A 25,698-nucleotide genomic window follows, 5' to 3' on the forward strand; every position below is an offset into this window, starting at 1 on the left:
TGGAAATTTCAAACATATACAAAGTGAACAGAACAGTATAATGAGCTTCTAACACCCACTTCAGCAATTACCAACATTCACCTCTATCTCTTTTTACATATACTAAATGCCCAAAATGTAACTGTACACTTGTAAAAATGGGTAGATGTGTGTAACCCTATTACCATATGAGGTTTTTCTTGCTTTTAAATGCATTGCCAAACTAGTGAGAAATAAATACCTTTGATATAATTTATTCAGAATCCAGTTCTGTCATAAATAATGGGGGCCTGTCAGAATATCGTGTTCTCCATCCTGTGGGAAACAAGAGCCCCCTGTAGGTGTTTGAGCAGTACAGAGAGTCTGGGATGGGCTCTGGGGTATGCCAAGTAGCAGTACCAACCCAGACATGGCCTCCCTCCCCAGGAGGTAGCCCTCTGCAGAGCCAGAGCTCAGGCCCTGGACACTCCCTCCACTCAGCCTGTTCCAGTATCAGGGCTCCTCTATGGCCATCAGTGGCCCCTGCTAGCCCAGATATGGTCACCACCTGACCACCTCTGGTTAAGGTTGTCTCAGAGCCAGGTTGTGCCAGGGCTCATGGCCCCCTGAGAGAAAGGCAGTGGGAGCTGGGTCTGGAGAAGCCGAGACTAGGGGAATATAGACGACAGTGGACCAGGAATAGAGGCTGAAGAACCAATTCCAGGATCTGAGACAGGATCAACACCCAGCTTGGGAACCTTCTTTCTAGAAGCAAGTAACTAGAACACAGTGTGTGAACCAAAGGAGGTAAGGACTCAGGTTCAGGTACAGGCATGTTAGAACAAAGGTGTATCTGCCAGGGGCCCCACTTGGTTGCCCTGCTAGATCTACTCTATTATGTGGGGCACAGTATGACATTCCTAGAGGTGCTGAAGGGAATGACATTTTTTGAAAGTCGTCCTGTATGCACCTCAGAAGTCACCTCAAAAGGGCTCAGGTCAAAGAGAATTGCAAAACAACAGTGCACTGCCTTTGGGGGGTTCCAGGAAAAAGTTAAGGACCACATCTAACGCAAAAGATTCCAGAAATTCAAAAACACGTGGCCTCAGGAAGCCACTGCCTTAGAGAACAGCAGGGCTGTGGGCAGAGCAGCAAAGCAACAGGTAACAGCCTTCTCAACCCTCAGAACACCTGGCTAAATACATAATTTGCATATTTTAATGAAAATGGTGGGACAGAGAGAAGAAAATTAAGAACAAATCATTTTCTACCTGAAAACTAAAACTCCTGAAACTAAAGCAATACCACAAAAATCCCACAATGAGAGCAAAATCTTCACACTCAAAAAGGAGAGCCTGTGGATAACAGTCTGACTTGTTCAACCATATTTCTCCTCTTTTCCCCTTCTTATTGGCATCCTGTTAGGCAGAAAGTCTCTGAACAGCCCAATGCAATGTTCACAATATAAAACACACTAGAAATTTAACATTTAAATAAAATAAAATTCACGTGTGATATAGTTCTTTTCTCTTGATGTAAACATCTTAACTAACAATAAAGCATTGCTTTTCTAAGGAAACACATGGTTCTGAGATCTCAAAAAATGACAGAAACTGAAGCTTTCAGAAACCTATTCACGGTGAACGTCTGAAGTGTATATCTGTACATCTCTAACTAAAGCATATACTTCCGATACATATTAGACACATGTTGAACATATTATGACTTGAAACACAACTGCTTTTATGACTGCAGTCTTCCCTGATATATGACATAAATGCAAAGCCCACAGTGGGGAGGGTGAGCGGTAGAGAAAAATCTGTAATTTTAATTTACATGCTGCTTTAAAAAGGGCATGGTCACTCTACTAATTAGGCAGCCTCTGACACTAAGCATATATTTACATAAAGACATCGCTTTCTTTATTTTTACTTCCGTTCCATACAGAATAAATGAAACCAAATGTGTCACTATGGCTTCAGTGTGTGCTAATATTTCCTCCACCAAAGGTTTTGGATCTAAGATTACCTATAGTTCTTCCATCCTGCAGCTGCCCTTGGAAATTTTAGTTGGCCTAATTTCATGGAACAGACAATAAACCTTACAAAGAGTAAAAGTCTTATAATTATAAATCTTTAGGAGAATACACTCTTTAAAATCTTATTAAGTGACCACAAAGAAATGTGGCAGAGAGGAAGGAGGACATGTTTTCTCACTGACCACACCTTCCACATCCTGTCACATGGGCAAACAATAACCATGGCTCAAAGTCCATACACCTCCTCACCACGGCCTCAGCCTGCCAGGCTGGTGGGTGAACCAAAAAGATGCCACACAGGCTATGGCACCCCAATTCAGGAGAAAGCATGCAAATTAAAAAAAGAAGTCAACGGAGAGCCTTCTCTGAATCAGGATACCCACTCACCACTTCTAGTCAACAGCCTGCTGGAGATGCTAGCCAGTACAACACGGCAAGAAAAAGAAATGAAAGGCACAAATATTGAAAAAGAAGCATATACTGCTTTATTCACAGACAATATACTATGTACACAGAAAACTCAAAATGATCTACCAATAACTATCAAAATTCCTAAGTGCATGCAACAAAACATTAGGTACAAGGTCAATATACAAAAATCTATTATACATACCAGCAACAAACAGAAAATAAAAAAGATAAAATTTACAATAGCATATAATATCGGCAAATATCCAGGGCCAAATCTACCAAAAGAAGTATAAGAACCTTACACATTAAACTATGAAATGTTTTAAGTGAAATTAAATACCTAAATAAATGGAGGAATATACTATGTGCATGGATTGGAAGACTCAATATAGTTAAGATGTCCATGTTCCCCAAATTAATTGGTAGTCAATCATTCTCAATCAAATCCCACCAGAAATTCTTTGAAAATTGACAAGGTAATTTTAAAATTTTACATGGATGCACAAAGGACCCAGAATAGCAATCTTGAGAGAAAAAAAAGACCTGGAGGACTTATGCTACTAAATACCAAGATTTATTATACAACTCTGTAATTAAGACATTGGTATAAAACTAGACAAATAAAACAAAAAACAGAATATTCCAGAGTGAGACCAACACAAATAGAATAATATGATTAGAGCAGAAGCTAGTACACTCCAAATCCATAGGGAAACAGGCCAGCTGCTAGGTTAACTGCTACCTTTGTGGAAACAACTAAACCATGACCCACCATTACGAAAATCAGTGTGAGATGGATCGTACATGTTAAAGGTCAGACAACAAAGCCCAACCTGAAGGACAGCAAAGGGAAAGATCTGCAGGTAGACAAAGATTCTTAAATAGTTGTTTAAATATTTTTTTAAGGTACTGACCATAAATGGGGGGAAAATACATTGTAATGCATCAAATTCAGAACTGTAGTTTATCAAAGACAGTGGAAGAGTGAAAAGGCAACCCAGAGAGCAGAAGTTAATTTGCCCAAAATACATCCTACAAAGGACCGGGATCCCAAATATATAGGTAGTTCTTACAAATCACTAAGTTTAAAAAAGCAGATGACCCAAGTAAAAAAGAAAATGGTCAAAACACATGAACAGGTAGTTTTATAAAGGAGGATTCCACATGGTCAGTCACCACATGAAGAGGTACACAGCACCTGTACTCACAGGAAAATACAAATTAAAACTGCAACGGAATACTGCGAATGACTAAAATTTAAAAGCAAAGCAAAATCAAGTTTGGCAAGGATATGGAACAACTGAGACTCTCAACTCTGCCATGAGTGTGAAAGGCACAACACTATGGGAACCTGCCTGGTGACAAGCACTGATGCTGAATCTACACACACCTGTGCCCCAGCAAGACCATGCCTAGGTGCATACCCTACAGAAAGGAATGGATTGCTCATCAAAGTTATTTACATGAATGACACAGCAGCAAAATCTGTGGTAGTCAGAAACTGGGAACATCCCAAATGGCCATCAACAGTAGAATGGATAAATAACCCGAGAACAGTCATATCATAGTATACCGCATAGCAATGAGAACAAACAAACTACACCTATAAGCAGCAACACAGATGAATCAAACAAACAATCTGTCTGCAAGGGAAGACAGATACACAAAAGTACACACTGTATGACCCATGTGATAAAGTTTGACACCAAGTGAAACTAATCTGTGCTGTTAGAAAACAGGTGACACCCTTGAAAAGGGGGGGAGATGGAAGGAGAAACAAGGGGGCTGGTAATGTTCTATTTCCTGATCCAAGAGAAGGTTAGTAAGGATCAGTGAGACAGTTCGCCTGGTGGAAATTCACCCACTGAACAAATCTGGCTGGGTGGGGAGTCGGGGGAAGCAGAGAGAGAGACTGAATGAATCAACTCCTCAAAGATCATCTTGCATCAAAGAAAGATCCAAAAATAAAACCTCCTTGGTTGACCCATTCTACCTGCATTATTTCCCTTACACTTTCTGGGCAATGGATGAGTATTTTATAGTTCTACCATATTCTCACAATCAGCATGTACACATGGAATATTTGTCAAATTACCCCCTCTTGGAACCACTAAACCTCACACTGCACAGGCCTCGTTCCAAGGGCAGGCCATTCAAACTGAGGGGCTATAGGATAGTTCTTGGAGGCCCTGAGTCAGGTTATCAGACAGAAAAATGTATACATGAAATAATTTTTAATGTAAACGTTCTCCCATTAAATAATTTAATTTGGATTTAATTCATTTAAATTAATTCAAATTTTAATCAAAAACAGACTTGACTGATATTCCTGAGACCTGTTTGTACAGTGAGCTTTTTAATAAGCATTGTTTTGTTCAGTGAACGTCCTCAATGAAATATGGACCATAAAGTCTAGCAATCATGTTTTAGAAGAGTATTATTCTATGATAGACTAGAGGCCCAGTGCACGAAATTCGTGCACGGGTGGGGGGGGGAGGAATCCTGCGCCCTCTCACAATCCAAGACCCCTCGAGGGATGTCCGACTGCTGGTTTAGGCCCGATTCCTGCAGTTGGACATCCAGCAGTTGGACATTCCTCTCACAATCTGGGATCCCTCTCACAATCCCAGACCGCTCACCCCTAACCACTCACCTGCCTGCTCACCCCTAACCGCTGCCTGTACAGTGTGCTTCATAGTGACCAGTCGTTCCGCCATTACGGTCACTTAGGCTTTTATATATATAGATGGTCACATCACAGAAGACTTAAGATTTCTTTCCCCATAATTTGTTGGGACAGATTTATATTTTAGTTTCCTAATAGGCTCTACACTTGAGAGTAATAAAATTTCATTTCAGTACATTCTAAAAGGAAACGCTTCACTCACTCTGAGTAATACGGGAGTGGCAGATTCCTTCCAGCCATTCTGGAAAGACCAGGCCAGATGCTGGGGACAGAGGGGACCGGTGCTGGCAGCAGGCACCACCAGGCCCTCGGAGCCCTGGTGCACAGACACACAGCATGTGCACACACACTCACACACACAAACACTCACATGTGTACATAGGAACAACTGTCTGTCAGGAGCAAAACAGCATCAATTCTCTCCATGAAAGAAAATGCCTTCCAGGCCCTGGGCTCCTTTTCCAGAGAGCTACATCTACTCATTGATAAACAGCCATGGTGTAGTGCTAATATGTTTAAACTTCTTGATAAAATAAACTTTTTAGATTAAGGGTCCACATGGATAAAGCACCCAGATAAAATAATATCTATTTCCTTTAGCTGCTAAATAAAATAATATTTAAGATTCTGGCAGGCAGGGACTAGAGATTGGACTTTTAAGTGTAAAATTCTGGATCATCTAACATCAAAAGGCCATGAGCCCATATACACCAGCCAGAGGCCAAGGGTGTCCTGAGCAGACAGACAGCTGTAAACCCCCTAAGGAAAACAGGGCCTAGACCAGTGTCCTACACAGAACACCTCAGGGCAGGGGACAAGCAGCCGCATAACCTTTCAACTATTAACACCATAAACACAAGTGCATGTGCTTCACCAACAACATGGAACTGCCATCACTGACAGTCACAGGAAATTGAAAACCAGCTCAGTGACAGGAGGCTCCGTAGGCCAAATGCCTGATCAACTGCCACAAACAGAGGTGAGACCTCTCCTCCTACTCCTCCCAACCACATGGAAACCACTGTCTGTTGAACTGGTTGTGGAAGTGTCCCGGGACCATTTCCATGGTAACACCGAGATGGTATGTGCCTTCCTCACCCTTGCCCTCACGAATATACAGAGGAGTTTTCCAGGGGCTACAAGTCATGTGAAATGACAACAGATGAGATGCAGAGGCAGCTACAAGAAGCCCCATCATCCGATAAGCAGACACTGAGAAGACCAGCACAAATGTAGAAGGGTGCCTCTCTTGTTACTACCTATTCTGTTTTACAAAATAAATCTTTTTTATGAAAAAGTATGTAATCTTTATCACTGTGGAATGGGTTGTTTGAAATAAATATTTTTTAAATTTCTGTATTCATTTCTAATACAGTGAGTATCACTAGATACCAGCCAAGTTAAGCATATTTGGAAAACTGGAAACCGACTGCTTGCTAGATCTGAAATGGACCGGCTCACCCAGCGGCCCTGCTGGCTTCCTCCAGGACAGAGAGCTTCGGCCCTGACACACAGAGCAGGGAGAAGGGACTCGGCCTCTGGCATCCTAACTATCCAAAGTTCTGAATTTTGGTCCCAATAAATGTGTGTCTGGACCAAGGGCAAATCCGTGCCCAGAGCTCACAGTGCTGGCAGTGGAGGGAGTCGCAGGGGCAGCCGCAGCATCAGCCTGTCCAGTAGGGATATCCCCACAGAGACCCAGTTTCCTAGGGAGTGAGGGGGTAGAATTCAGGGTTCCTTTAAATTCCTACTTCCTAAACTTCCTTAATGTTGAAATGGTCTACAAGGATCATTGTTATTATAATGAAGACAACAAAGCTATTTCTATTTTAAAAAATAAACAAAACTGTTGTGGATTATCACCACAGGGTAACAGTCAGCCTGCTGCACGCAGGCACCACTACTGTACATGGCACCTGGGACCAGGCTGCTGGACAGACCCCAGTCCAGACCCCCCTAAATGAAGCACTCCTGTCCTGCTAGCTGTGCCCGGCCCCAAGGTACTCCCAGCCTACACAATGAGATGCCCCACATCTCTGTCACCTCAAGTAAGAGGAGGCAGGTCTCAGGGTCCTGCCCTTGGCCCCAGTGAGACCCCCAGTGTGTCCTGTCTCACTTTCCCACAACCTGGGAGAACATGGTCCAGTTGGGAAAAATCTACACCAGCCCCGAAGCATGCAGGCAGGAAGTACAGTGCCCTCTATTCACGCCACGGCCTTTTAACGCAGGCCAGAGCTCACAGCATGTCCGGGCAGGTGCCAAAGCATGGCAAAGTTCCAAGAGGTGAAGAGGCCACCGACTCCAGGATACTGACCCTGCCTTTGGGGCAGTGAACTGCAGACAGGTTCTGGGATGAGACAATTCCCCAACACGTCCTTCAGCTTTGAGCCAGGACTCTATCTCCAAATACCAAATGAGCACCTCACCTGCGCAGTTCTGACTCATCTCAGTGACCTCTAACTTCCTCTGGAAACTGAAGTTCTATGAAAACCAAAATGCCTGGTTTTTAAACTTTTCCTGTTTTTTTGTTTGTTTTTGTTTTTTTCAAAAAGACTATGGAGGAGGCAAAGTGTCAGGTAGCAGGGAAACTGGTCCCAGAGCAGCACCTCTGCCCAGGCAGCAGCGGGCGGCACCCGTGGGGATGCACAGCTCCCAGAGCAGACCCATCCACATGCACCTGACTAGCCACTGCCCGTGTCAGCCAGGGAAGGCAGCCCCTGGTCCCCTGGTCCCCTGGTCCCCTGGTCCCCTGGTCACGGGCAGTAGCTTTGGGGCTCATGCTCCTAGAAGGAGACAAGCAGGCAGAATGTCAGGGTGACAAGGGCTGGGAGAAAACTAAAGCAGTCAGGACAGGGGTGTAGGGCCAGGGGTCAGGGCCAACTCTGACCAAGTAATGACAGAGAAAAGCAGGGAGGTAGGGAGCCCTGAGAAGCTGAGGGATGAGGGGCCAGTCTCATGTCTGACATGCACTAGTCCCTGGGCCCCCAACATTGTCCCCAGGCCCCCCTCTTTCACTCAGGAGCTCGCCTGCAGCTCAAGCTCTCCTTTGCCTTGGCCCAGTCAGACAGTGTGGCCTCAGGTTTTCAGCAACAAGAAACAAACAGACCTCTCTGCAGACTTCCGACTCTGTCCAGGGACCCAGGAGGTGTCGCTTTCCCTCCTCTTCCCAAAGGAAAGCAACCCCTGCAGCCCAACCACGCACTATGCACATTCAAGAGCCTGCAGCGTGTTAGCATATATGTAACTTAACAGGACTCACTAAGTTATATATTTATTATATATATAATATTAACATAATACTTATACACATGTACTTTATAATATGCATATATATATATGTATATATATATATATGTGTGTGTGTGTTGTCTATATAAATTTCTTTTCCTTTAGCTAGTGTTGGTGTTCAGCATGGGATCAATGGTGACCTTGTGTTTCGTAAGAACCATCTATTTTTTAAAATCTACTAGAAGTAGTGTTTAATGGTAACAGTTTCAGTTCTGCGAGATGAAGAGGTTAGCTGCACAACAGTGTGAATATACTTAACACTACTGAATGCCTAAAATTGGTTAAGGTGATAATTTTCACGTTATGTGTTTCTCACAACTACACTGGACGAGTCACAACTACACAGCTCGGCGGCATCTCCAGGATGCGACTGAGCAAACAAACGTTTGTGTCCCAATAACTGGAGAAAATGACTGGAAGTGACTAAAGCAACCCGCACCCCCCATCACACACATCAGGATATTTAAAGTACACCCATGGTCACTGAGTTGTCACCAGAACACATGACTAACATGCACTGTTATGACGAAGGAAACAGATTCTAGGAATGAGGAGCGAGGGCCCTGCCTTCCTTCCTTCAACAGCCTTCCCTGATCCTTACAGTGAAAAGGCACAGCAGCACCGCAAGTGAGCAATAGGAGACAAACATCTCGGCCCCCGTGTTAGCATATTCTAAAAACGCAATTTTCCATTCAGCAAGTTCCTCTCTTTTGTCACTATAGCACAACATGCCTCTCGGTTATCTCCAAGGACATCTGCATGAAAAACTCGCTTTAGCTAGGAAAAGTTAAGTCCTGGGGACTCACACCCATTCTTCAAATTTGGAAGAAAAGGGAAAGGAGAGAACAAAGGTACATTTCATTCATATGCAAACAAAGTAAATGAAAGCTGACTTCACTTCCTCACCCCAAGCTGGTACGCATATGACGTGTGTAACTTGCCCTGGAGTGGTTTCAAAATTACTACTTGAATTATTACATGACTGTGCAGGGGAACCAAATCCAGCTTGTTCCAGATGCAGTGCAGTTTACTTCAAAGCTGAAAGAAATGCAAGGACTGTGTTCTGGGTTTCCCAACCTCTGCACCAGTGACAGCAAAATCGCCTTGGGGCGAGAACCCCTGAAGCATGTGGGACTCTCTCTAAAAAGGAATGTCATTAAACCAACACCCAAATTCCCTGTGCCACACACACACTCTACCAGCTAAGACTGCCTCTCTGGGCACAACAGGAAGTTCCCCGGATTACTCAGGCCCCCAAAGCAGCCAGAGTGATGGAAATCACAGAGTCCCACAGGGCCACAGGCTGATTTCAGGTAAGGTCCCTTGGACCTCCTGGGGCCATCAACTAGCAGAGAATCACACCAATACTAGCTGGTTTCCCAGGCAAGGGAGGGCATGCAACCACAGAACAGATTAAAATTAGGCACTCATTATTAAACTGTCACTGGAAAAGCCGGGAACACCTTTTGTTTGTTTTTTTAATAGGAGAATTAATGGATTTCTCTATTTGCTTACATTTGTGACAAGCAGCCTGTCTTTTATTATCAAGGCAGTCATAAAAAAAAAAAAAATGCTATTGCCACATATGCAATTAAATCATTAAAATTTTTCCCAATTACAGTAACTGATTACTTGTATTGCTGATTTATTCTCCCAATTTAGTTCCTTTAATATTAATGATATTAGAAATGCTTTACACTCTCAGGCAATACAAGAGAAATGATTTCTGTTATCTGCCCTCTGATCCTATAACTGCAGGACCCCCAGTGCGGACCTGATCAGTCACCCAGGGACTGGCTGTGAGCTTGCCCTGGGCAGGGCTGGGCCAGGAGAACCACCGCACCACCACCCACCCCTCCACCCACCCCCACCGCTAGGTAGGAGCCTTCTACCTGCTGCACAGCACATGGGTGTTCTGATAGTCAATTATAATGTATTCCTTTCTGGAACAACTGAGGGAGCACCGCAGGACGCCAAGTTCAAACATCAGGCACAGCCCAGTAAAAACAGCAGAGGCAGGGACAATCCCTGATGCTAGAAAACTGAGGAAACCAGCCATGAAGTAGAAATAAGAATGCAAAGTGAGGCTGAGACCACAAAAGCCTGCAGAGTGCCAAGGAGGGACCCGTGAATGGGAAAGGCCACCAGAAGGCAGCTAATCCCAAGCTCTTTAGTCCAAGAACACGGTGAGCCTGGGTGCGGGAGACGGACAAATGTAGATGCTCAGCACCTATAGGCAGAGGGGCATCCCTGGGAGCCCTTCGGAAGTCTCTCCCCTTAGTTCAGACACCTGCTGCCCAGGTATGGTGTAGTCACAGACCCTAGGCCTCCTCCTGCTGTGGGAGGAAACCCTCTCCCAGCCCCTCTGATAAATGCTCTGCTGCAGGCCTTGCGGAGAATCGCTGACTCTCAGCTTCCTTTGTTCCGAGGCCTCCATCAGGGCCTGCAAGGAAAGTGAGCCATGCCCTGCACACTGGGGTAGCAGGTGGGGCTGCTCTAAGCACTGAGCAGGGTACAAGGGCAGAAGGAAATGGAGCTTCAACAGTGAAAGCCCAGTGGGGACTCTGCCTCAGCCCAGCCCCTCAGGGTAGGTGCTGGAAGGCAAGGTGGACTACAGGATGGGAGACGACAAGTTCCACCTGCTTTTGGAGTCTTAACCTTAAGCTATGAGAAGTCTTGCAACTCCACTTGGCAGCACAGCTGAGGCAGGGTCAGGCCTCCATGACAATGAAGAACAGCACACCCTAGCCCCCATTTCTATGGAGGAGTCTTTGCCCCCGGGGACTGAAGGATAGCGTGATGTATCAGGACTTAGAGACCCTAACTGTGGCCTCATCCATTACCCATTACAAAGCATGGAGAGGATAGAGGACAGGAGAACAGGTCAGGGGTCAGAAACTCCATGGAGGCTGTGATCACACTTCCATCATTATGGAATCGAAAGGGAGCCATCCAGCCACCAGAATGAGTCTCTAATAAGAGTCTCCAGTTGTGGACCTGGAAGCCCCAAGCACAAGTAAAGACCAGGGCCAGAGAGCCCAGCAAATGGACCAAACAGATCCATGTAGCCAGGCCAGAGACACAGATGATGAATCTGGGGAAGAGCACCTACACCAAGACCTGTGGACCCTGCAGGTGATACAAAAGGACTCGAATTTTATTCTAGACAACAGGAGCCATGACTGTCTGGGCAGGAGTGCTATGGCCAGGAGAAGGGGAGTTAGGAGAAAGCCAAACTGTCTGGAGAAAGCCAAACTTGTAAGGATTAAAAAACAAAGGATCTATACCTAGAGATGAGGAACTGGTGAGAGTTGCACTCCATGGAGGGAGAATTTCATCACCCCAACCGTCATCAGATGTACCAAGTTCCACAAACTCCACTGTTCCTCATTAAGTGATGGGCACGTAGACATGCGGCTAAAATCAGCTCAATGAGAATCACAAGAGAGGAGCTGGGTTTTCATATTTCCCATGTGGCACCGCATGCACATGTGCCTGTGTGTGTGCACATGTGGGCACGTACTGCCCCATGTGGGCCTGCACTGTGTAACTGTGTGTGTGCCTGTCATGGGGGTTGTCAGGGGCATTCCCAGAGCTGTGCATCCAGAATTCAGCTGGGCTAAAGAAGAGGGAGAAGAAGGCACCGGTAACAAATGTCCTGGGTGACCATAAGCAGGGGCAACTCCACTTGGCAGCACAACTGAGGCAGGGCAGGAGAGGAGGACACAGGTGTAAGGGGGCAGGGACTGGAGCAGGGAGAGGGGTAGGAACATCTTCCCACCCTCCCAGGCCAAGGCCACATCCAGCATAGCTCCACCATATGGGCTGCTGGTTCCTCACACTATCCAGCTGTGCTCCTGGCCAGCATGGGCCACAGGGCCAGCTACCACCAACAGCAACAGGATGCCCAAGGGAGCCTCCCCCTCCCACCCTGGTGAAAAGCCCTACCTCCCTGAGAAGGAAATCCTCGGGGTTGGGAGGAGGTGCAGCTCTGAGGTCCCTGGCCTCTCTCTCTGGTTGGGACACCCTCCACACCTGGACATGTGAAAGGACACACGCCAGCCCCTCACAACTCGGCCTGTCAGACCCAGAAGTGCATCCCAGAATGGGCCCAGCACCTCCCATTCGGGCATAGACAGCAGAACCGCACATTCCCACCAGTTACAGAAGGAGAGAAAGGCAGGAGCTCAGGGCCCAATTCCTTACCATCAAGCCATCTGCTCCTGCTTCGGTGTCAGCTTCCTCAACAGTCAACTGGGATAAGGGTCTCTATGCCACAGAGTGTTGAAGGACTAACAGATGGTACTTAGTAACACACAGTGCTAAGGCACCGGTCGCTGGGCAGGGTCTACCCAACCCTCAGGCACATGAACCTAAGGAAGGGCAATAGCATTTCTTCATCCTGTGCCTCTCGGCAGGTCTAGAGCTAGGCCACAGGCCTCCATATCCCACTCAATCCTGACAACAATTCTCCCCTGCAGAAACCCCCATGCCCACCTTGCAGGTGGGAAGACTGAGGCACAGAGGAGCTGGACAACCGACCACCTACACACTGGAGGGTTGTGAAGGCCAAATGTTAAGCCCATCTATCTGATCCCAAAGCACATCCTTTCCAATGCACCCCTTGCCTGGAGAGAGGTGGGTATGGCTGATGGGGTTCCCGGGACTGCCGGGACTTGCTTTCACCCTTCCCAGGATACCCTCAGCATTTGCCCCCCTCAGCATTGCCCCCAGAACATCCTCAGACAACTGCCTTGGTCCCTCTGGGTTGCTGGGGCACAACTCTGAGGGCAGCGGGACTGGTCAGTAGGAAGCACTCAAGATGCCAGGAGGCCTAGCCCCACTATCTGAGGGTCTTGCCAGACAGCAACACAGGGAGAGAGTGGAGGAATTTCCCTGACCTCTGTCCACCTTGCCAACTGGCCAGTTCTAGCCACATGCCCAACTTGTAGGGCCCAGGTCATACCCATGAAGGAGACGCAGGGAGGCCGGATGCCCTGGCATCCACTGCCACAGAAGTCCTGGTCAAGGCCTCACTTCCCCTCTGCGGATGGGCATCATCCCTTCCTCTAATGAGGGCTACTGCGAAATTCCATGAGACAAGGTCTGTGAAGCGTTCAGTGTGGCACCACACACTGGGGCTCACAGAAAAGGCCGTGTGGAATGCTGCTGGGGCTGCTGAGAGCAAGGAGCTCCATGCAGGATGCTGTCAGCTGGTTCCCTCATCACCATCTCTCTCCTTCCTTCCCCACCACAGTAATTTCCAGATGAGGGAAGAGGACTCCCCAACCAGCTTCTGGAAGAGGCTGAACCATTCAGCACATTCCATTCCATGGCCACAGTGACGGTTCAGAGGTGAACAGGTGACTTAAGGCAACCCAAGGAAAGTGAATCAAGACTTTTGTTGGGGCAAAGATACTCTCTTTCCTGGTGACATAAACTAGCAGGTGTGCAGCCCTGACAGCAACTGGCAGGACCCTCTTGGGACCAGGAAGCTGACTCACCCAAGAAGGGGGGAAGAAACAAGTCTGTCTTGATGACAGTGTGGAGAAGCTGGATCAAGCCATACCTGAACTCTTCCTTCACCTGCACCTTCTGAGGAAGCAAGTCTATCAATATCTACACAGTACTCTCTGAACTTGCCATGGAGAGAAACTAACTGATGGAGAGCTACCAGAAATATCCTCCTGCTCAATACTGAGAGCCACTCACAAAAGATTCCCTTAAAGCCCTAGCCAGTTTTGCTAAGTGGTTAGAGCACTGGCCTGAGAACTGAAGGATCTCTCTCACATCGATGTTTCTCTCTCTGTGTCTCTCCCCCTCCCTTCTACTCTCTTTAGAAATCAATGGGGAGTGGGGGGAATATCCTTGGGTGAGGATTAACAACAACAACAAAAAAGATGCCCTTGAAGTGTTTTTCCCATAATCCCAGGGAGGACATAATCTGGTTTCCTGTCTTCATGCTCCTCCATTCGCCAGAGGCCACCTGTCCTACAACACAGTTACACCTGGCCCCCACATACACATGGCCCATGGAGCACCATCTCCTGTGGAGGGCCATGCCCACAGGGCACCAGAAGCACCCAGCCTCTCTGATCTCTAAGTCCTGGTGCTTACAGTCCCCTCCACACAGAACCCAACACCAAGGCCATGCAGGTTCCCTCAAGCCACAGCTGCCTCGGGGAGCGGCCTTCCCAAGGTCTTCCCACGCTGCCATCCATAGAGGGTGAGGAAGGGGTAGAATGTTCTGTCCCTGAGGCTCCCTGCTGTTGCATGATAAAGAACAGTGACAAGAAGGGAAGCCGGGACAGGGAAACCTGCAACTGGCGTTGCAACATGCAGCCAGCATCCCGGGACACCAAGCAATGCTCTGAGGTGAAGACCCGGCAAGAAATCTCCATCACTCTAGCTCATGGATCACCTTCAGAGCCAGAGACCTCAACAGCCCTGGCCTAGAAACAAATCACACCATGTCCAAGCCAGGAACATTGGGACAGCACGGCTGTGGTCAGCCCTATGTGTGGGACACACACAGCAGCACCCTTGAAGCTGATCGTGCTCCATGTAACAGGTGCTGCTGATCTTTCAAGAACATCTCCAAAGGCTAAGAAACAGGGCCTGCGAGGACAAAGACAGATAACAACTCGCTCCCAAATGAAGTCCTTCAAGGAGGATCTGACCCACTGGGACTTCAGCAGACAGATGCAGGCAAAAATGCCCTGAGTGGCCTGAGCCAGCACAGGGGTCTCAGGGAGTCAAAGGCTCAGTCCCCCACAGTTCCCTGCAGATGACAGCATACCTGAGGCCTGCCCACAGAGAGGGGGCAGAGAGGGGCAGAGCTTAGGGAGAGGGTCGACTGCCCAGCACCCCCATTCGGCCTCCTAATGGCTCCCAGGGAGGAGCCCATCGCCCATCCTACAGACAGAACATTCAACTGGCAGAAGCGAGGTGATAACAGCCAGTCAACAGAGGCACAACAGTGAAGGTGGGGTCTCAACCGAGGTGTGACTCAACACCCATGTTGTGTCCTCAGCACTCACAGCCATGGAAAGCAGGATATCTGCAACCATGGAAACCCCTCTTGGGCACAACAGAACTCGCACCTCCACCCTTTACTCAGCACCTGGCTGCAACAAAACCTCAATGAGCCCACAGAGGAGCCACAAGGAGGAGAAAGAAAGCATTGGGAAGGAGCAGAGTGCGCTGTGTGCCACTCTGCCCCTTCAGCTCTGTCCTCCACTTCATTAAAGAATTCTGAAAATAATAGCTTCCCCCAAAGGCAGCCCACACTTGGCCGAACACTACGCATACTGACGCAAAAGGACATTCTTCTTCAGGGCACAAGTTAGGACACATTTCACACTGTTGTTTTTTTAACTCCTTGATCCAAAAGGTCGACTCTCCATCAGCCCAGGGAAGTGGCCAGGAGGTGACCTCGATGCTGCTCCACTGGGGGCTCAGGGCTGCTGTGGGCAGAGGAGGCCACTTCCAGCTGCCCAGAGAAAGGCAGGCCACTTGGCCCACACTTCCTCGGGGACCTTGAGTAGAAAGGACCATTAGGAGGTTGCAGGTGGGCTGCTGTCTAAGCTGACAACAGGGGATGGGCTCAGGCTGCCAGTAAACTAGTTAAAGGTGAACACCAGCTTCAGAGAAGGTACTGGGGAGGAGACCAAAGTTGGAACAGAAATGCCCCAGTGTCATGTCCTTCAATGTGTCCCTCTGACCTGGAAGCTGGGAAGGAATTACAACCCAGCCCTTAAGCTGGCAAAGAAAGGTTTTGCAAAGAACAGGAACTGAAACCACCTATTATGACCTTTTCAGTGCAAAATTGTACATACATTTACAGCAGAGAGGGTTGCAATCCACAGTAGTGCCTGCCGAGGAAGTCTATATGATTCTTTGAAGGCCCACAGGGCCGAGGGCCCCCCAGCCCGAGTGGTTCTGCTCTTAGCACTCACTAATTAACCCCATGCCCTGCACTGGTGGCCCAGGCCATGGTACATGACTGTACCTCCCCCTGGGTGTCCACAGCCCCAAAAATGGGGTGGGGGCCAGGCTAATCAGAACTCTAAACCTTTCGCCCTAGCAGGGCTCAAACATCAGTCCTTAAAGAACCTGCGCCATCCGCTGATTTGCTCAGTGTCCATCTCACGACCTGTAGGTCTGCCAGAGCCCTGCATTCTGCCAGGAAAGCCCCTGCAGAGGGCCAAGAGGGGCTCAGAATCAGCTTTTGACTCCAGATGTACAAAACCAACAGCTGGATTAAAGGTTGGCTCGGGTCCCTTCTAGAATGTTCTCTAGAATGACTCCCATGGAGCTCAGGTCCTGACAGCTACTCCAAGGAGCCCCAGACCTAGAAGAGGGCTCTCAGGAACACTGGCTGAGGGAAGGAGGAAAGAAACGGTCACCTCCCTCAGGACATGGCCCTTCCTGCTTCCCCACCCCCCCACCCCCCCTCACCCCCCACCTCCCCCCCCTAGTGTGAGGTGCCCTAGGGTCCTCCCTGGAAGCGCTCAGTCCAAACACATGCCCCAGGCTGGGGGGGGGGGGGGGGGGGCTTCTGGCTGGGGCTGTGCACAATTGTGTCCCTCACTCTATTCCCTCAGCCAGGTTAGATGCAGAGAGGTCAGGTTCATGGCACTTGGAAAAAAAAAAAAAAAACAGAAGGAACAGAAGTTCAGAAACCTCAATGAAATGCAAGCAAATTGTGTGCAAGGAAGCAGCAGGGAGTCCTTCACGAAGACCAGCCCCACCAGCCAGTCCGGAAGGCTCTCCAGCTCATCCTTCCTCAGCCCTCTGGTCCTGGAACCCTCAGAGCTGGCCACCATCTGATCATGATGGCCTTCCCACTCTGCAGAGGCCACAGCCCTACTCTCACTAAAGAGGACCACATCCATTTCCAGCCCTGCTTCTGCCTCCCTCCATGTGGGCCCTGCTCCTCTACCACCGTGGCCCCCAGATCCCCGGCACCAGCCTCCCCAGCCTGGTGCACCTGTGAGTGTTTCCTCTCCCCCACCCCAGAACCCCACCAACGACTACACTCCTTGTGGGCAGAGGCCAGGTCTTCCTGATGGAGACTGGGGTCATAGGACCTGCCACTGCATCCGCCACTGAGTTCCCCGCCCCCCCAGGCAAGGAGCATTTATTTGCTCGACTCCATCCCCTCTCTGTCCCCTCACCTTGGGGTTGGGTACAGGCTTAAGATTTGCAAAATATTGACCGACCAATTAAAAACTGCAGGAAACACTCCCAAACACCACCAGCACCACTCCCCCATCAAAGAGAGGCCATAGGGCAGCAGTTCTCAACCTGTGGGTCGCGACCCCTTTGGGGGTCAAATGACCCTTTCACAGGGGTCGTCTAAGACCATCGGAAAACACATATAATTACATATTGTTTTTGTAATGCTTTAATTATGTTCAATTTGTAACAATGAAAATCCATCCTGCATATCAGATATTTACATTACGATTCATAACAGCAGCAAAATTACAGTTATGAAGTAGCAACGAAAATAATTTTATGGTTGGGGGTCACCACAACATGAGGAACTGTATTAAAAGGTCGAGGCATTAGGAAGGCTGAGAACCACTGCCATAAGGGATCACAAAACTTCTCTCTGAAGTCTGAAAAAGACCACTCCAGCAAAGAGCACCGCAGAAGGTAGATGACATGCTCCCTAGTGAGGACTTAATTCCATCACCGCTGAACACTCCTACTTGGAGGGCGGGCTTGGGCTTTCAGGCCCTAAGAACCGATTTATTGTTTCAAGCGCAAACATCAATCCAACAAAAGCACTTGACTCACTCAGACGGAATACTTCGTAAACAATAGTAAATTCACACAGCCTAACATTCGCGTTTTTAAACAGAGCAGACTCCAAAATGTTTACATACACGACTATATTAAAGTATCATATTAAAATTATGAGGTTAAATAAGAAATGACTAAACAATGTCATTAACTCCAATATGAAACAAAATGGGAAAATGCCATTAATAAAAGCAGCAGCTGGCCACCTGGAACACTGAAGCCCGGGCCGAGGACAAGCCACGTGCACCCACCTTGACTGTATGCACAATGGCCCCACCATGTGCCACTTGACAGCTGTGTGTTTGAGGCCCTTTTTCTGCTCATTCCTCACTGGATCACAGAATCCACATCACTTTTATTTATGGCATCTACTTAAAAGCATGTAATCTCCAAAATCAGAACCAAGAAGTTCCCAGGTGGTGGCAGGAAGGAAACAGGCAATTCCAGAGAATAGGGAGAAGCACCAGTCCTCGGCCAAGCTCTCCACCAGGGCCTACACCAGCGGTTCTCAACCTGTGGGTCGCGACCCTTTTGGCGGTCGAACGACCCTTTCACAGGGGTCGCCTAAGACCATCCTGCATATCAGATATTTACATTATGATTCATAACAGTAGCAACATTACAGTTATGAAGTAGCAACAAAAATAATGTTATGGTTGGGTCACAACATGAGGAACTGTATTTAAAGGGCCAGAAGGTTGAGAGCCACTGGCCTACACTGTGCCCTTCCCTCAGCAACTCATTCATTCATTCCTGGAACACCTACAGCCAGGCCTTAGAGACAGAGTGGGCAGGAGGCCCTCAACCCCATGAGCCCCCAGCTCGTAATGATGTTAGTGGTGACACTGAACCACTAACATCATGATGAGCTATTGAAATTGCACAACTGAATCCTATCAGAAAGGAGAAGAAAAGATGTTAGGCTTATATGTAACAAGTGTCAAAGGATATGCATGGATTGAGGGGCTGAGGGAAAGGAAGATGAAGAGAGGTGGTTCTAAGAAATGAAACAATGTGTGCAAAGGCCCTGAGGTTAGAGGAGCTTACTGAGAACAAGGAAGCAAGCAGGGAGGGACCAAAGCTCAGTAAACAGACAAGTGCTATCAGAAGAGGCTGATAAATAAAGGCCAGCATCAGGCAGGATTTGAGAAAGGGAATGAAGGGTACAAACCTGCTTTTGGTTGAGACCACTAAAAATACCATTTGCAGCACGGACAAACTACACCAGATACACCCAGACCCAGGAGGCCAGCTCTCTGCTCAGAGAGCTCACTAGCAAGTCAGAGAAACAAATCCCCTAAATTCTTCTAATGCTAAGCATATTTATCAACTTCCCAAGGATTTGGTCTTTCTCCCTTATAAATAATGTAATTGAAGAGTATTTCCCCCAGTGGAAAATCAACTTTCTCTTTAAAAGTATTCCATGCTTAGAGCAAAAAGTTATATAACACTAGAGGCCCAGTGCACGAAATTTCTGAGCCCTCTTGCAGTCCAGGATGTCCGACTGCCGACTTAGGCCGTGACCCACGGGGACATCCTTAGCACTGCCGTAGAGGCGGGAGAAGCTGGCCAACCTTGAGCTTGGCTTCTGGATGAGCGGCACTCCCCCTGTGAGAGCGCACTGACACCAGGGGGCAGCTCCTGCATTGAGCATCTGCCTCCTGGTGGTAAGTGCACATCATAGCGACCTGTTGTTCCGCCTTTTATTATATAGAATTATATATAAAAAGACAATCAAAGTCCCTCACAGCTCATTTTCCTGAAACCCCAGAGAACCACCATTATCACTTTAGACCAGGGTTCTCAACCTTCTGGCCTTTTAAATACAGTTCTTCATGTTGTGACCCAACCATAAAATTATTTTCATTGCTACTTCATAACTGTAATGTTGCTACTGTTATGAATCGTAATGTAAATATCTGATATGCAGGATGGTCTTAGGCGACCCCTGTGAAAGGGTCGTTCGACCGCCAAAGGGGTCGTGACCCACAGGTTGAGAACCGCTGCTTTAGACCCAAATACTTAAAAAGACAAAAAAACAAAAAAAAAACCTGGGTATTACTCAGGACCTGCTTTCCTAACACAATGCACTTCTGCTGGCTGGGAGCCTGCACACACACACACACTCCTCAGGCCGAAATGCCAAAATGTATTTAATAAGTGTCACCTTTATAAATAACATAAGAAAATATCCTGTGCACATCTGGATGGCTTTATGTTCATCATATTATTTCCTAAGAATAAATATTCTAGTTAGTAGAATTGCTGGGGAAAGGGGACTGACCACTTAAAATTTTGACACATAAAACTTTTCTGGAGAATAATTAATCATGATTTTTTGCTCTACGGAGAGCAAAAAATCATAATAGCCAACACTCATATTTTGCTTACTATGTGCCAGGCCCTATTCTAAGCACTTGCCATATATTAACTTACTTCAGTTTCTCAAAAACCACAGAAGATAGAAATTATCAATAACACCACGAATGGGTGTTATCAAACTTACCTTTGCTAATATGATGAGCATAAAGGGGCTCTCCTTTCAGCTGAATTTCTTTACTAATAAAGCTTGAGTTTTTTACAGTAGCCACTGTGATCTGCATATTTATGTGCTTTGCTCCTCTTGTAATAGGGATGCGCATCCTTTTTTATTGGTTTGTAAAAGCTCTTTACATATTGACAATTAAGCTCATATAGGTACTTTTTTGTATATTTTTTCTCCCATAATCTCTTAACCTCACTTACAGAATCTTTTGTCAAAGAGAATTTTCTTTGATTCTTATATTAAATCTGTCAATATTTTTTCTTTAAGGTGTCTGGCTGAATTATAATAACAGATTAAATCAGTGGTTTTTCAAAGTTTTAGGTCCTTGGAGAGCATTCTTCCAAGGTAATCTTCCAGAAAAACACTGAGGGCCACCCTGCTCTGGCTGAAATGGTTGTGGAGCACCAGGTGTCCTCCACCACTCTCACTTACCCCCAGGCAGCCTCAGGAGACATCCAAGCACTCCATGCAACCACCACTGCTGGCTGACAGGATTGTTAAGATCCCTCCCAATTCTATGGCGCACTGGAGGAGTAGGAGACAGCCTAAGAAAGCCAGAGCTACTTCCCAGAGGATGCTGCAACTCTGTCAGCTAGGACAGCTCCAACAGCAGTGACCACAACACTGAACCCAGAAAGTATTCCAAACTGTCATCTTCTCAAAGAGGCTGTGCTCTCCCAAAGGGCTCACCTACAATGAACTTCAACTTTAAGACCACCACTGCCTGGAAGCCAAGGCATGGAAGAAGGGACCAGCATTTGGGTGCCAGTTGTTGTACTTTCACCTCTATCTCAGGTCTCTCCTCTGCAAACTGAGTACAGAATAGGAGCCACCTCAGGCTGTGGGGAGAGAAACGGAGCCTATATGGCATGTGGCCCAAGTAAGTGCTCATTAAATGCTAGCCACTGGCTATGTAAGGGTAACACTCTCCTCCCAGGAGGGGCATTCTGGCTTCTGCATGGGCTGATACAGATGCTGATCTGTCCCTGTGGTTCTATGAGAGGTCACAGTGGAGGAAACCTATGTAGGGCCCTGGACTGTCCTTCCAGAAAGTAAGAAGGAGGCATGTCAGAATAGGCAGGCAGCAGAGAGATCCTGAGCAGCTGCAGATGACACAGCCCACGCTGTACCCCATACAAGCCCCAACCACCCCTTCTCTTCACATAAGCCCAAGAGACAATAAACATGACCTTACAAAAAGAACTCACGATTCTTACTTCAGTGACAATTTTCCCCAAAAGAATCACTCTATAAACATACTTAATAAGGTATGCTAAAATGCAGCATCACTTTGGACACGGGGCCCCTCTTCTGACTTGAACCAGGAGACACTGTACCTTTCTCTAAGGTCAAGGCCAAAAGCGCTGAGCCCATGCAGTTCACAGCATATGCTGACCATCTGAGATTGAAACAAAAACCCCTTCCAAACTTGATCCCTGACACCCACCCCAGGATCAAGGTGGGGGCTGCAACCAATGGGGCAGGGACTTGCCCTCTGGCTAGAACAGCAGGGACTGGGGCCCAGCTTCACAGGCTGAAGAACCAGGTTCCAAATCTGAAGCTCCCACCAAAACTAGGTACCCTTTCCCCCAGTCACTGATTCTGGTCCAGGGACAAAAAGCCCAGCACGGCCTGTCGCCTGAGGCAGCCCAGCACCAGCAGTTGTCCCTCCTTCCCTGCGTTTGGCTCACTCCCTACATCAGGTATTAATCTATTACTCATGGCAGCTTCTGAGCCATGAAAGCCCAGCCGTTTTCAATAGAGAACGGTATGGACGCATTCTACAGGAGTGATGAAATGTTTCTTCTGCTCTGGCAATTAAGACGGCACAAAGTCCCCTTTCCTCTGGTGCCACCCCCAACATCAAAGGATGAGAATTCAAAGCCGTTCATGCTGCATTGAAACCTCACAATGAAGCTGGAAAATGGAAGTCGATTACTGGGCATAAATATGCAGTAGTTAAAAGGAAAGGATTATAACAAAATTAAACTGCAGCAACCCCACAATGTGTGGAAACTTCCAGAACTAGAGTCTTCCTGGTAAACATAATGAGGGGCATCCTATCCTCATAAAGCAGGTTCCAACCACCGAAAATCAAGACCCGCACTCCAGCTGCACATGGCCAGGATGCCATGTTCCATTGATCCCACTACAGTAACAGCCCCCAAGGCCTCGGAGAACATGGCATTTGGAGATTTTTATTTTGCACGGCTGTGAAGCTGCTGACCACAGAACATTCTCTCTGGCTCAGGCCACATCTGTCCTTGGTCCCTAGGCCTTCTAGGCCTACAAACCATCCTCAAGTCATCCACCCCACCCCCAGCCCCAGTGCTCCCCCAGGGGCACTCATGCTGCCTGCGCCCCTGGCAGGAGAAAGAACCCTAAAGAGGGCAGTGTTACATCTGCCTGCTGTAGAAACCCTGCTTCTTTTCTGACTGATCCTTGTTCTTTTTAGGAAGGTATTTGATCTTTAAAATAAAAGCCCAGATCGCTGTAGAAGTCTTACAATGTGTCAGGGTGTGTGTGTTTTTAAAGCAGGAAAACACTTTCCTCCCACACAAATGTGAGTTCTAGGGCAAGATGCCACAGACCCAAGTAAGTAGACGATCTGGGAAAGCTTGATCAGTCTTAAAAATAGATAATTGAACACAGATTTTAGGATTCTCAGGAGCTACCTGAAAAAAATAAAATAAAATCTACATATTTTCAATATCCAAAACTCCATTCTGAAGGAACTTCTAGCAGGGTGGCATTTTGCATTTCCAATGATAATAGAGTAATTGTGTTGCCATAGTTACTGCAAAATTCTGCAATAACTTTTGTTGCTTTGTAAATGCTGTAGTGTATATTTGTGTACAAGCAGCTGATTTTCTTAATTCAATGTCTCTCCCTCTCCCGTCACCACCACCACCTTTCCTGGCTGTACTGTGAAACCACCACGATCACAGCACCGCCCCTCACAAAATGCACATAATTATCAGAAGCAATTAAAACTCCAGGTAACCATGACCATGCTACAAAGAAAAAGTGAAACCAGGCCAAGGTACAGACCCACTGGCACTCCCCCAGTCTCGCTGGGCGGGCTCTGGGTGAGGGCTGTTTGCATGTTTACTCCCAGGCCTTCCATGCTTAGGTGGTTTGTGGGAATAAACAGAAAAGCCTGAGTGGAGAAAAGAGGAAGCGAAGTAACTACCAGGCCCTTTCCTCCCTCAGCGAGGGCAAGGCAGCGCTGCTCTCAGCAAGCAATTAGGTAGGTCTCTACAGTCATGCAATTAGGATTTAGTTAAGAAAGTCATTAGTTTTAAAATAACTTAAGTTTAATTTCTACAACGCTTTATTTGAAAATTGTGTCACAGCAGGTCAATTTACAACATGCAATAAGGAAAACACTTATATCAGCTGCTGCGAGTTATTACAAATTTCTGATGTGCCCTAAATGAGTACACTGGGTTCCACCCCCGGCCTTTCCAACAGATCCGCACGGTCTCCCGCTGTAACAGTGTCAAATAATTCAGCGATAAATGTAAATACGAGATAATTTGCTTATAATGCCATGGTGTGTTTTTACAACGCCGGGAGACGCGGCTCACATCCTCGGGGCAGGACCAGCCACATCTCGGCCTGCGGAAACCCTGCGGGCACCCAGACGGGGTCGCGGGCAGCACCCGTCACCCCGTCGCGGGCCGGGGCGCGCACACACACGGCGCGACGGCGCACTCCACGCCGCGAGCCCCGGGAGGGGCGGTTTTCTGCAAACTCACAGCCCTGACAAAGTTACATAAACGGCGCCCGCCGGGCTCCAGGAGCCCCCGGCCCACCTGCTGGGGACTCGGCCTGGCCCGAGCGACAGAGGCGCCGTGCGACCCCGGAGACGAGCGGCCGTCCTGGCCCCTCCCGGCCCCGGCGGAGGGCCGTCGTTTGGCTTCGGTTGCAAGGACGGTCCCGACCGGCTGCCGCTCTCGCCCGGGAACCCTCGAGCTAGGCGGCGCGCGCGGCCTGGGTGCCCGGGCCGGGGCCGGGCTGGGCCGGGGGCGCGGACCGGCGTCCACCTGCCGGGCAGGGCGGTGGGCGGAGGGCGTGGAGGCCGGCGGCCTGCTGACGACGGCGGACAATGGCCCGCGGGCCAGGCCGGACCGGGCTGCGCTTACCGCGGCGGCAGGCGGGGAGACGGCGGCGGCGGCGGCGGGCGCTCCGAGCCGCATCTCCTCAGCCTGCACCGCCACCACCACCACTGGCGGCGGGCAGGCGGGCAGGCGCTCGGGCGGCGGCGACAGCACGGACGCGGCCACGGCGCGCCCGGCCCAGGCGGCTCAGGCGGCGGCGCGGGCGGACGGGCGGCGGGCGGGCGCGCGGGCTCGAGCGCGGGCGGCGGCGGGGACAGTGCACCGCGGCGGCGGCCCCACAACCTCCCCTCCTCATTCACAAAAAATTGACCCACGTTGAACCATGATGCTGCTCCCCCCTCCAGCACAGAATCAAGCGTTGATAGGCTAGCTCCGATGCCCGTCAGCCGCCAAGGCCCTGCCCCCCAGCCGAAAGTTCTGCAGCCATTGGCTGCGGCGGCTTTGCATCACCTCCCTCCCGGGCTCCTCCCTCCTGCCTGGTTTCTAATGAAGAGCTCGTCAATTACGGTTCGGCCCCGCCCTCCGCCCGCCCTTCCCGAGCGCCCGGCTGTCCTTTCATTGGTCCGCTGGCAGCCAAAGTACAGCCCCATCTGTTCCCGCCCCTCGTCCGGCAGAGGCCAACGGCCAGGCCAGACGCCCTACGAACAGCAGGGATGCTCCACCCCTGCCCGCCTTCCCGCACAAGTCCTGAACCCCGTTGGCTGCCGAAGCTGCCAATCCCAGGGGGGCGGGGCGACCAAAGGACGCTGCAGGCGCCAGCCTCTGGGTGCTTCGCCGTTGAGAAGGCGCACGGCGCGGGAAGTGACTGAAAACACGGGCCCTGGCGTTTCCCTGC

The 25,698-nt window shown here is 48.7% G+C and overlaps 1 protein-coding gene across 6 annotated transcripts in view; it reads right to left on the reverse strand.

Annotated features, from left to right (window-relative positions):
* HDAC4 (histone deacetylase 4) overlaps positions 1–24,971 on the reverse strand; it is a 233,521-nt gene extending 208,550 nt beyond the window's left edge. For all 6 annotated transcript variants that reach the window (XM_070422527.1, XM_070422531.1, XM_070422529.1 and 3 more), the window contains exon 1: positions 24,888–24,971. The gene's annotated coding sequence lies outside the window, so the exon portion shown is untranslated. The remainder of the gene's footprint in view (positions 1–24,887) is intronic.
* Positions 24,972–25,698: the final 727 nt, after the last annotated feature.

This window comes from Myotis yumanensis, unplaced genomic scaffold (assembly GCF_028538775.1).
Source record: "Myotis yumanensis isolate MYYU_CA2020_CCGP unplaced genomic scaffold, mMyoYum1.0.hap1 SCAF_8, whole genome shotgun sequence".
Lineage (NCBI taxonomy): Eukaryota > Metazoa > Chordata > Mammalia > Chiroptera > Vespertilionidae > Myotis > Myotis yumanensis.